We start from the raw sequence: 15,336 nt of genomic DNA, 5'->3' as shown, positions 1-15,336 counted from the left end.
CCACCAACCGCCATCCCACCTAGCTTCGACCAAGCCCCACACTCACCCGCACCTTCACCACATTTACATCTCAGCCCTATTCTCCCTCGACACTCCTGATGAAGGGCTTATACTCAAAACATCAACTCTCCTGCTCCTCAGATACAGCAAGACATGTTGTGCTTTACCAGCGACACATTTTGACTCTGACTCTCCAGCATCTGCAGTCCTCACTTTATTTAGTTGCTGAAACGCTTACTTCAAAGTCTCCATCACACACCGCACTGGGAATAAATACTCCTCCTCCAACCACAAAGATCTGTGCGAATCTCCACCTGTCGCCTTCATATCTACCTTCCCACAAAGTCAACCCCACACTTCAATCCAACGCTCAGCCTCCTTCCCCCACTCACACCATCCTTATTGAAATGCCTGAAACGCCGTCCCTCCTGATCCTTGTATGCCACATGACAATATTTGCTTTTAAACGGAACTATCAATCATGAAGGGACCTAATATGAAGGTAATTCGTCCAAATACCTCGAAGTTCGATCCCTTCATTACAGACATTGCCACCACGAGAAAAAGAAAAGTGGCTGTCTATCCACATCTCTTTCGGCCTCTCAACCTCTTGTACACCTATATCGAGCTACCTCTTATCCTCCTCCCTCCAATGAGAAAATGCCGAGCCCCCTCAAACATTTGTTTATGATATGCCTTCTATTCCATGCAACATCCTGTTAAATCTCCACCGCACCTTCTCTAAAGCACCCACATGTTTCCTGTAACAAGGTGATGGGAACTGAGCACAATACTCCAAGTGTGATCGAACCAGGTCTCGATAGAGCTGCAGCACAACTTTCTGGCTCTCAATCTCAATCCCCTGGTAATGACTGTCAACACAATACAGGCCTTCTTAACAACCTTATCTATTTGTGTGGCAACTTCCAGGGACCTATGGACATGAAATCCAAGATTCCTCTGTTCTTTCCCATAGCCAAGAATCCTGCCTTTAACCCTGTGTTCTGTATTCGAATGCGGGCTTACAAAATGAATGACTTCACAGTTTTTTATTTGAATACCACGTGCCACTTATCAGCCCAGTTCTGCATCCGTTCAATATCTCCTTGCATCGTACACCAGCCCTCACGATGTGAGATTTTGGGAGCAGTTGAATACACTGGGGCAATCTTCCCTTAACAAACGGAGGCTGAGGCGTGACCTTACAGAGGTTTATCAAAATCATGATACGGTAAATGGGCAAGGCCATTTCCCATTCCAGAGCCTTCAAAAGAATGGGGAAGGGGTTAGTGAGTTCTGATATAAAGAGGGTGAATGGTTGCAGCTAGGGCAACGGTGGGTGGGATAGTGATAGGTGGAACCAGGTCGGGAGTCCTTGTGATACGTCAGTTGAAAGAAAAAAGGACAGATAAGGTCAGTTCAAGGAGGCGTGGAGGAGGGTAAGGTTTATACATGGTCTGAGGTTGGGCGTTGGGTGCTAGAGAACATATTGAGGTGGATGGTGGAACTGAAAGTAGGAGGCATTACCTGTCCCTCATTCTCGGATTGGTCATCTCTCATGTCCATCGTCCCAATGCACCATTGCCCTGTTCTCCAACTGATTAGTGCCTCTGTCCATCTTGTTCTCAGGCCCAATCTCTCCATTCGCTTCGCTCTGTCTATGACCTTGCAACACGTTAATCTCCGTCCTCATTTGTCAGTTGGTGTGCTTTCCACTTTTACTGTCATGTTCCTTCCAACCACAATACCTCGTTGGTCCTCACCTGTTATGATGAACATTCTCGACCCATCCCACTTTCATATCGGTCTTCGCATCGGTCTTTCATCGTGTCCTGCACATTCCCCTCCATCTGATTGAACTGTACGTTGTCCATCAAAGCAATAAAACCTGCCTCCGCTTTCTGAGTAGTCTGCCACCAAGTCCATTTCAACGCTTGTTCTACACTACCGTTCATCGAGATTTCCTGCCTGTCTTCCATCTTTTGATTTGCTAGTCACCACTCTATCTTCTAATCTAAACGTCTTTTCCCATTCTACCGTTGTCAACTGTTGGATGTGCCAATCCCGAGGCATGATCTACCACACATAAATCCATGCTCACTGTTGCAACTCAAACCCTGTCTATATTATTTCAGAATCTTTTCGGATAACTCACTCCGCATAGATGTTATCTTTACTGGTCTCTAGTTCCATGGTTTTTAATTACAGCCCATCCTAAATAAGGGCCTAGCCTTTGCTAACCTCCAGTCTTCCATTCTTCCTTCCTCTCCTAAATAAAAGAAAGGTAACTTCGAGAGAAGAAGAAACAGAACATCATGACATCACTGAACACCAGGGCATCAATGTGGACTTCAGCATTTTTCAAATTGCACCTCCACCACCTTACCGCATTTCCAACTTTCCAGCTCAGCACAGTCCTCATGTCATGTCATACCTGCCAATCTCTCTGCCCACATACCCGCTCCAACATCCCCTCTGACTGATCACCTCCATCCACATCCCCATTCACAATTTGTACTCTTTGCTAACTTCTCCCCAGCCGCCCATTCCCGCCCACCTATCTCCTCACCCTGAACGCTCGCTGCTTCCATTCCTGATGAAGGGCTTTTGCCCGAAATTTCGATATTCTGCTCCTCGGATGCTGCCTGAACTGCTGTGCGTTTCCAGCACCACTCTAATATAAACATCATGAAAATTTGGCCTTGAGTGTTCCAGCGGTTACTGGAGTGCAACCTGAAATAACTTTTGAAAGCAGTTGCTGGTGAGTAGCAGGTAAATTCTGCGAAATAGTTATCGGATTATACAGCACCAGCTTTTATCAATTTAATGTTAACATTATTTGATATTGTTTGGATACATTATGTACAATGGGAGCATGTGGCCGCTGAAATCCAAACTGCCATCTACATTGTCTGATATGGAAACACTGAGAAATGTTTGAGAATCGGAGATAATCGTGATCAGCGTGGATAGAAACGTTGTCACACCGCAGACTCAGAATCAATAAGGCATGTCAGGATGGCTAAGCGTGAAGTGTAGGAATCCTCTGTGGATGTTCTCCTAAAAAACAAACATACCGTTTTGGAGATCAGCAGCATCTAAAATCCTGCAAATATGGTTGGCTTTGCTGCAGAGGAAGTGAAAAATGCGCACAGAAAAAATGTAGTGTTTGGGCATTCAATCGTTAAGGGAATAGGTCGGTGATTTTAGGGAGGTTGTGTCCCTTAAACGCCGATGCCAGATATCCCTGAGCGTTTGCAGGACATTCCAGATAGGCCAGTGGTTGTGGTACACGTTGTTGCGAACAACATAGGTTAGAAAAAAGAGGACGTCCGAAAAGTAAAATGTCGAGAACTAGGACGGAAGTTGAAATGTCAGAGCTTAAATGTAGTTATCTCAGGATTGCAGCCATTGTCACGTGATGGTCAGAGCAGGAGCAACAGGACATCTCTGAACAACACGTGTCTGAAAAGATGCTTCTGGAGATTGGGGCCAGTTCTGGGGTAAGTGTGACATGTATACACTGGACTGTTTATACCTCGTTAGGACTGGGACTGATGTCCTGATTGGGGGAAGGGACTGGTTGGTATTACTTGTTAGACAGATTGGGGAGCGTTTCGTCTCATTTGACACAGCAGTAGTATAAGCGGAGTAGTGCAGTACATGCAGACGTTGAGGGAGAGTTAGAAATCAAGGCAGACACCAGTAAGGACAAAACAGGCTTTGATACGCTGCTCAAAAGAGCAGGGGAAGTATTCGGAATTGCGCGTGTATCAATGTGAGAAATTTAATAGGCAAGGTAAGTGAACCTACAGATTTGGTGAGCACTTGTACAATTACGTTATGGTGATTACACAATTATTGTGATTTATTTATTGAAAGAGAGACAGCACCAATAGCTGGATGCCCCAGAATTGAGATATTTGAGGTGTGGGAGAAAACGTTACAGAAGGTGTGGGTGTGTTACATCCCTGATAAAGGGGGATACATTAATAATACCTGACGGACGATATATCACAGTATTCGTGAAGCGAGGCAATCTGTGTAGAACTGAACGACAGGCCTCCCAAAATCCAGCGTGAGATAGAGTGGCGGCATGGTGGCTCAGTGTTTAGTACTGCTGCCTCACAGCAACAATGTCCCAGGTTTGATTCCAGCCTCGGGCAACTATCTGTGCGGAGTTTGCACATTCTCCCCATGTCTGCGTGGGTTTCATTCGGGTACTCCGGTTTCCTCCCACAGTCCAAGGATGTGCGGTTCAAGTAAATTTACCATGCTAAATTGCCCATAGTGTGAGGTGCATTAATCAGAGGGAAATGGGTTACTCTTCCGAGGGTCGGTGTGGACTGGTTGGGCCGAAGGGCCTGTGTCCACACTGTAGGGAATATAATCTAATCTAATATATGGTGTTTGGGAATATGATTTTAAAAAGGGACATTATGATGGGTGATTTTCACTTCCCAAATTGTCTGGGAATCACTTCATGCTCGGGGCTTGCATTCGGTAGAATTTGTCAGGACCGTTCAGGAGGGTTTCTTTGCCCAGTTTGTAAATATTCCAACCAGGGAAGACGTCAAACCGCACCTGGTTTTTGGAAATGAGCTTTGGGTCAGGTGAGTGAAGTTTCAGTGCTGAAACGCATTTCCGAACTAGTGACTAAAATCTCATCATATTGGCACAGAAATTAAGCGATTTAGCTTATCGATTCTGCTCTGACATTCAAACAAGACTGACACATTTCTACCCCAGTCTCCCGTTTTCTCCTTGTAACCCTGGATTCCCTTGATAAACAAGAACCTATCTATCTCTGCTAAAATGTGCTCAGTGCCTCGTCTGCATAGCGTATTTGGCAGTGAGTTCCACATATTCACCACTCTTTGGCTGAGGAAATTTATCCATATCGCCTTCGAAAAAATCTTCCATTTTCTTTGATGCTGTTAACATGGGTCCTCGTCTCTCCTACCGCTGGTAACATTTTTCCAGCAACCAATTTGTGCAGGCCATTCAGTATTATTTTTTGAGATAACGTGAGTCCTATGATGCACACAGATGGGGATCACAGCAGTCCTCAGGTGACGGTGTGAAACTGGGGAAATGTGAACTAAAAAATATACGACAGCAAGTGGAAAAACAATATTTTTGAAGCCGCGTGCTGAGGGGAGATCAGCCCGTGACACTTGCGAGTATTTCAACTGAAAATTGCTAAATATTCAGGAGCGGCAAATTCCTGAGAGAATCAGTGGTTATAAGAAATGATTAGAAAACAGAATTAAATAGATTGCTGAGGGTTTCCATAAAGTTCTTTATCATACATTTACAAAATGAAAGAGGGTAACCAGGAAAAACGTAAACTCTGTCAAGGACAAAGGAGCGAATCCAGGTTGATAGCTCAGGGAGGCACCATGGCTGAGTAGTTCGCATTGCAGGCTCCCAGTGCCAAGGACCTGGGTGTGATTAATGTCTCTGGTGACTGTCTGTTTGAAGTTTGCACATTTTCCACGGGTCTGCTCCAGGTTCCTCCCACAATCTGAAGATGTGAAGTTTAGGTGAATTGGCCATGCTAATTTGCCCACAGTGATCATGGATGTATAGGGAGAATGCGTTGAGTGCGATGTACTCTGGCGTGTCGATGTGGTCCTGATGGGCTGATGGACCTTTTTCCGCAATGTAGAGATTATTTGATTCGAAAAGGTAATTGAGCCCCGAAATGTATACCTTGTGTCTGTATTCACTAAAAAGAAGAAACTGGTAGAGAATAATCTCAGGTAACGGACTGTCCAATTGCTTCGCCAAGTTCCTATAAAAAGGAAGATATTTCGAGCATCTTCAAAAATTTTACGGATAGATTAATCCCCTGCTCTTGATGGGATCTTTCCAAGAATATTTTGGGAGGCAAAATGCCAAATTGCTGGAGTACTGATAGATATCTATATCCTTTTTGACCAAAGAGTAGGTCCCAGAGGACTGTAAAATAGCCAATGTTGTCCCATTATTTAAGAAAGGTCACTGGGATAATCCTGGAAATTACAGAACTGTGCGTGTCACATCAGTGATCGGGGAATTATTGCAAAAGATTCCCAGGGACAAGGTCTATTCACCTTTACAATAAAAGATCTTATTAGCCATAAATAGCATAGTTTACTGCAGGGGTGGTCCTTCCTCACCAACTTGATCGAGTTTTTTTTTGCCAGGGGAATGAAGATGAATGATGAGGGCAAAGTGATTGATGTTATCTACTTGGAATTTATTAAAGCATTCGACAATGTCTCCATGGCAGGCTGGTAGAAAAGATAAATTGACACAGTATTTGGGGAGATCTGGCAAGATGGATACAGATCTGGCTAAGTCATATGAGGCAGATGACAAGGGTTAATGGACGCTTCTCAGAATGGAGGGCTGTCACTGGCAGTGTTCCACAGGGATCAGTGCTGGGATCTCTGCTGTTTTTGATGTGCATGAATCACTCAGAGGAAAACGTGGCTGGTTTAGTTAATAGGTTTGCAGGCGATATACAGATTGATAACGTGTGGACGAATTTCACGAGAATGCTGGAGCGATCTGTGAGACATTATAGGATTGTGAATGGGATGGGTATGCAACTGATGAAGCTTTATCTATGGGTGAAGGGGGCCATGTGTTCAAGGTATGTAGGTGGGTGGTTTCAATGAGATGTGCGAGTAATTTTTTACAAACTTGTGTTGGTGAATCCCTCGAACGTACACTTAGAGGAGATAGTTGAAGCAGACACAATGGTTGTATTCAGCAATCAATGGACGAATAAATGAGTCGGAAGGGAATTGAGTGGTATGGGTCCTGTAAGTGAACACAGCTTTAAAATGGAAGGACAAAATGTGGTGGCTCATGATTGAATGACCGCAAGGCCTATTCTTGTGCTGTGCTCTTCTCTGTTCTTTTGTAATAATGGTGAGACAGACAGAAGTGCAAAAGAGGAGGAGAATAAGGGAAAGAGAGCTTTTGAGAGATGGAAGGAGACACAGTGAGAGAACAACTATGGAGAAAGAGGGAGTAAAAGGTCGAAGAGCGACCAATGGCTGAAGGAAAGATATGGGGGTAGTGAAGACATTATTAGCTCAGAAGAACTCCCGGTAGTGAGAAAGTTCACGATGCAGAAAGTGTAACGCATGAAGGAGGGGGACGTAAGATTGGAAGACAGTTAGCAAACGGGAGGACTTGGAAGGAGGCGGTGACAGAGTTTGGGAAAGAGAATTTTCAAGCGTGGATGGAGCAATGAGTGGGAGGGCAAGGCGCAGAGTGAGTCGTAACTTCAGAAGTGCAATTTAGAACAGGGCTATTGACCCCAACACTTGAACTCATTCCCGATCACCTCACCTTCCCTGAGGACTACGCATTGGATCTGAGTCTGTCTTTAATTCGCTCAGTCCCTGAAACAAAAATGCGAAATCACGAGTGAGCTCTGCCGCTTGGCATTTTTAAATGAACAGCCTTTTAACTCACAAGTTGAAGTTGTCAACAGGGGAAGTGAACTGCTCGCCCAAATTTGACAGAGACGTTGAAACGCGACCCATAACCTGTGTGAGAAGATAGGACAAGACAGAACTACGCAGAGAATTTGACCACAGCGGCAGGCTGTTTCATTGCTGCAAACTTGATTTGATATTGTAAAGTTCTGGATTTATTGAGTAGCCTGTGACTTCTGATTGAATGATATATTAGGGGATATTCCAGTACCATCTTCAACTGCCGCCTGAACGCACATTGATTCAGAGCATACATTGCAGTTTCGGTTCAGCATCTGAGAATCTGCAGCATGAAGTGCAAATCCTGCACCATGTAAATTAGATGCATTGACTGACAACGCAAAATATGCATCCAGTATCATAAATAATATTGACAATGAAAGGTTAATAGTGGAAGAGATCAGAAACCGAAAGGTTATGGTGATGTTTTCTTTCTTGGAATTACATTTCAGTTTCTCTCTAACTCTCCCCCTTGTGGAGATACCGGAGGCTCCTGAAGGAGTGGCTGCTCATTAAAATGTATCTGATATGTTTTTTGTTGTACCGAATCAGTTTAGATTTTCAATACCTAAGTTTATCTAAATTCCTTGTTCTTTTGGATGTGCTTTTACAGTTGTGTTTAAATAGATTCTGTTTTGCTTAAAGCCGAGTGGTTTCACCAGCTGCACCATACCTGGAATATCCACTTCGTATCTGCCTATAAAATATGAAAAAATACGGTCGAGGTTAACTACTTAACATATTTCTGAGGTGGTCTGGCCTTGTCCATAACAACTCCGTCTTCTCTCCCAAATCGACCCTGCAGTCTCATTGCACACACCTGTGCTATTGTAGAATGTTTAACTCCAGTCTGTTTACTCTGTCACTCCTGAATTTCCCTTGTCCCAGACAACGTTGTATCTTGCCTTCAGGCAATCGAGCCTCCTTTATTCACTGATTACAATGTCCTGCACTGCACACTGGGGAACTGAAACGCAGACCATGTTACTGTGTTTTGTACAACGAGCTTCTGTCTACAGACATGACCAAGATGCCCTTTATTTCAACATACCATCGAATTTTCGGGCGATCATTCCTGTCTCCGGCTTGTTACAGTGAAAGTCAGTGCAATATGGAAAATCAGTACATTTTTTACCGAATGGGAATACTGACACTTTATATCGAGCTCAACAATCATTGAGATCGAGCACCTTCTTATGGTTTTCGTCAACCCCACACACCAGGTATCATCATGTCATGTCCGGATCCCACAAAATCGCCATTGTCAGCCACTTGTAGTCCTCATTGTGCCGATGCAGTCGCTATAAGAATTCTCTTTTCCTGATGTCTTTTCACAGAGGGGTTGAATGAGATTTTCAGACCTGGCTACTGAAGACCACTCGATCACTCAGCTTCCGAAGCTTTGACCTTATTTTTTAATCTTGGCAAAAATAGAACAACCTGAGTTGTGTCACAGAGGAAACGTTCTAGTTTCTTCCTGCTTTTGCACTCTAGATTTATTCGGACGCTTTTGGAGTTTCAAACATTTGGAAACTTCAGTGAACATCTCTTAGCAGCTTTTTGACAACATTTTGATCAGATTTTTCTTCCCATTATGGATTGGAGTATTGCATGTCACAATCTGTGCTTTATTTTTCCTTTATTTGCCAAGTGATCTGTTCACAAAATGTTTCTATCTTGGAACAGTTTTAAACGAAACAAAATGTATTCACGGACTACCGGAAAAACCATGAATAAAAGAGAACACGATATGGAATAACATAACCTATCTGACAAACCGTTTAACCATATCACAAATTAATGATGGTGTTCGAAAAAAAAGTGTACAATCCTAGTAAGCATTCCATTTGCAATGAAGGGCAAAATCAAACACAGATCTTTACAAGAGAAATGGCAGGGAACAAGAGATCAACATGGAGCTGCTTCCTTTGGTCTCCAGATAAAACCTGATTATTGGTGTCAAACAAACTGGTTCTGAACAAAAACAAGCAGGAACTATCAGATTCCGTAGACAAGGTTGGAGGAAGTATATGTGAACATGTGTCTCACCTGCCTCGCACCTTGGATGGAGTTGAGGGAAATGTTTTGATGACAGCTGTTGCATCTTTTCCAGAGACAGAGAAAAGTGCAGGTGGAGGAGAGATGGAAGGAGTGTGGCACGTACGAAGGATTTGCAAAGAAAATGGTCCTTGCGGAAGGCAGAGGTGCGTGGTGAGGCCAAGATATTCTGGGTTGTTTGGAACCATTTGAGGAGTTGAAGGAGAGTGTTTGAGAACAATGGAAGGTTCCCATAATCCCAGAAATCCTCCTGTTTTTCATACACCCTCTGCAACCCATCGTATGGATAGCCCTCATTGCATTGACTGCATTCCCCACTCCACTGGTCTCAGCAACTTCCACCCCCGCTATCCAGATAGGCCTCTTGACGCCGATGCCTCTCTTTGGAATTTTGTGAGACATGTTGATTTTCTCCATTAATTCTAAATTGATAATGCAACAAAATATACTGTTGTACAAATTAGGGTTGGCGAGAGTGTGCACTTTCCTCCACATGACATCTGCTGTCTGAAGAGTCCTGTCACATTTCCCATTCACGACATCTCTGCGATAACGTGTCAATGCAATCGAATATTCTGATACAGTGTCCGCGAGAATTGACAAGGCATGTGATCATGCCGTAATGCATTTCAGATTAAATGAATTTGATTGATGATTTCAAATAGACTTCTTCTAATTCAGTGGCTGAAATGGAACCATCTGTTTTTCATATGGATGCTTAAATTCTTAAACAGATTATCTTAATTTTTTGACTGCAGGATGTGCTGTACCGACTGGAATAGGTTGTGTTCACTCAACAAATTATTAGGTAAATATAAAACAACATACATACCGAATGTGCTCTGGAATGTTCAAAATATGTGAATGTAGAAATGAATTATGTTACATCTTATCAGAAACAAGGAACATTTATGATGGAGAAAGACCTGAAACTAAAACATTGAGGGCAGAACCATTTCAAGACGAAATTTATTTTCTCGACTTCTGTCGAAATTTATTTGGATTAATACCCACGGAGATTTTACCATATTTTTAAGCTCTGCTCTGAATTTGTTCTGGGTCGCTTCATAAATACAAGGGTTCAGTTAGCAAGTAAAAAATTTCAAGATGTCTCCCACTTCAATGGCGATAAATTCAGGATTTGTGAACTTGCCTTTGTAATAAACCGTATCTGTTATTTTTGTTACGCCTAAACTCACGGCATTTGTCAACCAGAGCAAGAGAACACTTACTGATACTGAGAGTAATAAAATGATGGATTTTCTGCTGTTCTCCATTTCTGAGTCACACGGATTTCCACTCTTGGAGCTGCGGAGTTCAGTGCGGGTTCTATTCGCCAGTAAAATACGTTGGACAGTTAAGGTTTTGCACAAGGCAATCAAAGTGAAGGGAATCCAAATGACACAGGCACTGTAAAACCAGACATAAACTACACCTGCAGAAGATGAAAAAAAAGCTGCACTTGACCGGCAGCCCCACTGCACGTTGTCAATAATTTTCTCAGGTTCATAAGCAAACAAAACAGGAAGTTCTTTCATTATGATCACAATCGTGATCGTAATTACCAGAATGATTGCAGTTCTTTCGTTGCAATATTTTGTTTGAAATTTCTGGCAACAAATCACAACAAATCGATCAAGTATGAAAAAAACAAGGCACCAAACAGATAAATCGGGAGTGACAGTGGTCATGTATATAATGACTCTGCAAACGGGAGGATAGGACAGAAATGAAAAAGGGAAGTAGTAACTGCAGATGTGATAGAATACGACATTGTTGATCAGGACCAGTAGATCCGTTGTTGCCATGGCCACCATGTATACAGTGATACATTTGGAAAGACCACATTTCCTTTGTGAAAGAATCCAAATTGTGGCCAAGTTCGCTATGAGACAGAAAGAAAAGCAGTGAATAATATGTCAGTGCCTGATTTAAATGAAATATGACAATGTCAGTCAATTTCATGTGCTTAACAACATCCAATGTATATTTTGTCATCTAGTGCTGAGATTAGCTTGAAAGGGATAACAAGGCAGTCCAAATATACACGGAATCCCGAAGGAGCATTATTATCGCACAAAAGAGATGAAGCAAAAACATTGAATAAAACGCAAGGGAGACAAACAGTTCTACAAGTTAGGTATTAAGAAACGGTATCACGAAAGAAGTTGATTCGGAAAATTTGTTTTAAAAAAGCAGAATGCACTCACCAGGAACAGCTACAAATGCAAGTAATGGGTAATAAAACTCTTTCACCAGCAGAATTGCAGGCTTCTCCATTTCATGTGACAGTGTATGGTGTCTGCAGAAGCTGAAACACTTTTGGGGCACAGAGCGGAGGGGGTCGAAGGGAATCTGTATTTGTACATACTTCAATCCTTTGGGGAAATCACTCAGTTACATAATCACAGTCGTCAAATAAGTAGAATTAGGGAGGTTTATTTTGGCGGAAACAGTATGTGGAATAAAACAAGAAATGCAAATTAGATTAGATTACTTACAGTATGGAAGCAGGCCCTTCGGCCCAACAAGTCCACACCGCCCCGCCGAAGCGTAACCCACCCATACCCCTACATCTACATCTACCCCTACCTAACATTACGGCAATTTAGCTTAGCCAATTCACCTGACCGGCACATTTTTTGGAGTGTGGGAGGAAACCGGAGCACCCGGAGGAAACCCACGCAGACACGGGGAGAACGTGCAAACTCCACGCAGTCAGTCGCCTGAGGCGGGAATTGAACCCGGGTCTCCAGCGCTGTGAGACAGCAGTGCTAACCACTGTGCCACCGTGCCGCCCACAATTCCCGCCTCAGGCGACTGACTGTGTGGAGTTTGCACGTTCTCCCCGTGTCTGCGTGGGTTTCCTCCGGGTGCTCCGGTTTCCTCCCACAGTCCAAAGATGTGCAGGTCAGGTGAATTGGCCAGGCTAAATTGCCCGTAGTGTTAGGTAAGGGGTAGATGTAGATGTAGGGGTATGGGTGGGTTACGCTTCGGCGGGGCGGTGTGGACTTGTTGGGCCGAAGGGCCTGTTTCCACACTGTAAGTAATCTAAAAAAAAATCAAATTGGAGAAAATTCTAGCGTGCATCTACTGAAGTTACAATACGCATTCTTCACGTTTGAATTTGTCTCTGTAGCTCAGTTGGAATAACATAAACGACCTTAAAACTCGATTGACTCTATGATAAATTAATAAGCTGCTCGAAGAAAAAGTGTATTATCCCCATCAGCACCCCCTTGTCAAAAAAAGATACGATCATACACACGGTTTTGAGAGAATTGGCAGAAAACGAAATGATCAGCATGGAGGTGCTTCCCTTAAACCACAGTTAAATCCTAACCAGCAGCGCCAAACAGACTGCTCCCTAATAACCTCAGCGGAGAGGACAGGTTACTCCCCACTCGTTGTATAAATGTTTTTTTTTAAGAAAACATACTTAAAATATTTTCAAATGGATAGTTCCAGACATATCAGAACCTCTGCCTTTACGATATCTCTGATGAAAACGCCAACATAGCATTGGAACTGAAGCAGCATCGTTCATTATCTCTAACTATCATTTAATCTAATAGACCCCTTCTCTCCACTTCCCACATTCCATCTTGTGCAAAAATAAATATCATTTTCCAAGCTGCGATCAGAGCTGATGTAAGGCCACTGGAATAGAAACCTGAACCGTAATTTTACTGCAAACTGGCTGCCAACCTGCTGAGAATTTCAACCGATTCCTGCTTTTGTTTCAGAATTCAAGCATCCACAGCCCTTTCGGAATTTTACCTGATGTGCCTTGCAATTTGCGACAGAACCTCTAGGCATCATTGCAATTCAGGGGTGATTCATTTTTTTTTCACTGTTGTCCCTGTTTAGGCTTTTAAAAATGAAATCGAGAAATAAACAGACTTTGGTCATTACTTTTAGATTGAGCAATAATGTACAACCGTAATCCATTTCATTAGCCTCCTTCTTATTCAATTGTCCAGAGTTGATACTTTGCTTTATTTCAATTAATTGAATATTAGACAATTAACTGCCTTCTGGATAATTAAAAATGAACAATATGTACTCGCCAGCCAGCGATACCTCGTACCATGAATTAATAAAAAATAAAAACACTTTACATTCTGCTCAACTAACAGCTGGTACATGGAACAATTTATACAATTTTTATTTTCACCATCATTTTTATGCCTTAATTTTAAACCTATTCTCCCACTACGTTATGTCAGTCACCATCTGGTCTTCTGGTCGACTGATCTACACCCATATGCTCTGATTGGTTTTCAGGCCTGCAGGCACCAAGGCATGTTCTCAACAATACAGTCACAAAGTCGCATCTTACCTAAACGTCCGTGAACAAGGCACTTTTCATTTCATTTCCTGAGAATGCGTGTTCATAATAATTTTCGTTGATGTCAGATCGAGTTGCGAACTCCAATAAGTCTGTCACATGTTCACACTTAATGTTCTCGACTTCAACAGTGCATTGTCTCCCCGATATTTTCGGTGTGAGAACAATTCCACTCGTGCACGTTCTTCCAAGCATTGATCCAAACTTATGTGCATGCGCCTTTATAAGGCTAAACAATGCAAGATTATTGACGTATTCCAATATTTTGAAGTAATGTTGCAACTGCTTGACTTCGTCTTTCTCCTTCACAGTTTGGAATATCTATTAGCTTTCAGAAATAATCTTGCAAATCTTTGCCTTGAAATATCTGTATTTAGGTTATTTTTACTTTCGTGAACAAATTTCGACAGCGTTCTTCGATCAAAGCCGACACACCCTCTGCTAGCCTTACTGATTTGCAGTTTTCTGACTTGACAGCCAGAGCCTGTGCCTTTATGACGTCTGTGGAATAAAAGACAAAATAACCCTTATAAAGTAGCAAAATCATCAGATTGCGGACAAACTGGCGTTGATTTCACTGGACAGTTACCACACCTGAGGCGAGCAGATAGAGTGAGAAGGTCGCACCTGCATACTATTAACAAATTGGAGTACGGAAGTGATCGTCCCGTCCCCAACGTTCTGACGACATAAACAGAGGTGAAATGTCAGTTTCTGAGAGGGTTAGAAACAATTTATCGGTGTAGAATAGCCTAACTCCCCTTAAACTCAATCCCGGTGCCAATGAAAGCCAACACACCTGACGCCTTCTTACACCCCTGGCAACTTTGGTATTAGAGTTGAGCGTACTGTGGATGAGGACAAAAGATTCCTGCGTTCCTCCACACTGCCAAAAATCCTATCTTCAACCCTGTGTTCTGCATTCAGTTTAGATCTACCAAAAAGAATCAATGCACACGTTTCCAGGTTGAAAGCAATCTGCCACTTCTCAGGCCAGCTCTGCATCCTGTCAACGTAACCTGAAACAGGTCTCCACCCCACTATCTGCAAGTTTTGTGTCATTGGAAAACTTACTGACTCACCCTTCCACTTCCTCACACAAGAAATTAATAAACATCACATAGAGAAGAGGTCTCAGAACCGAACCTTGCGAATCACCACTGGTCACTGAGCTCCAGACTGAATACTTTCAATCAATCGCCACTCTCTTTCGAACATGGGCCAATCAATTCCGTATCCAGTAAGCCAAATTTCCCTGTTTCCCACACCTTCTAACTTTATTAATGAGCCTATAGTAGGGAACCTTCTCAAACGCCTTGCTTCTATTCATGTACATCACATCCACTGCTCCACCTATATCAACGTGTTTTGTCACATTCTCAAAGAATTCAGTAAATATTATGAAGCATGATCTGTCTCTCACAAAGT

This window comes from Chiloscyllium punctatum, chromosome 51 (genome assembly GCF_047496795.1).
Source record: "Chiloscyllium punctatum isolate Juve2018m chromosome 51, sChiPun1.3, whole genome shotgun sequence".
NCBI lineage: Eukaryota > Metazoa > Chordata > Chondrichthyes > Orectolobiformes > Hemiscylliidae > Chiloscyllium > Chiloscyllium punctatum.
The sequence above is the reverse complement of the archived record's forward strand: the minus strand, read 5'-3'. Positions refer to the sequence as shown.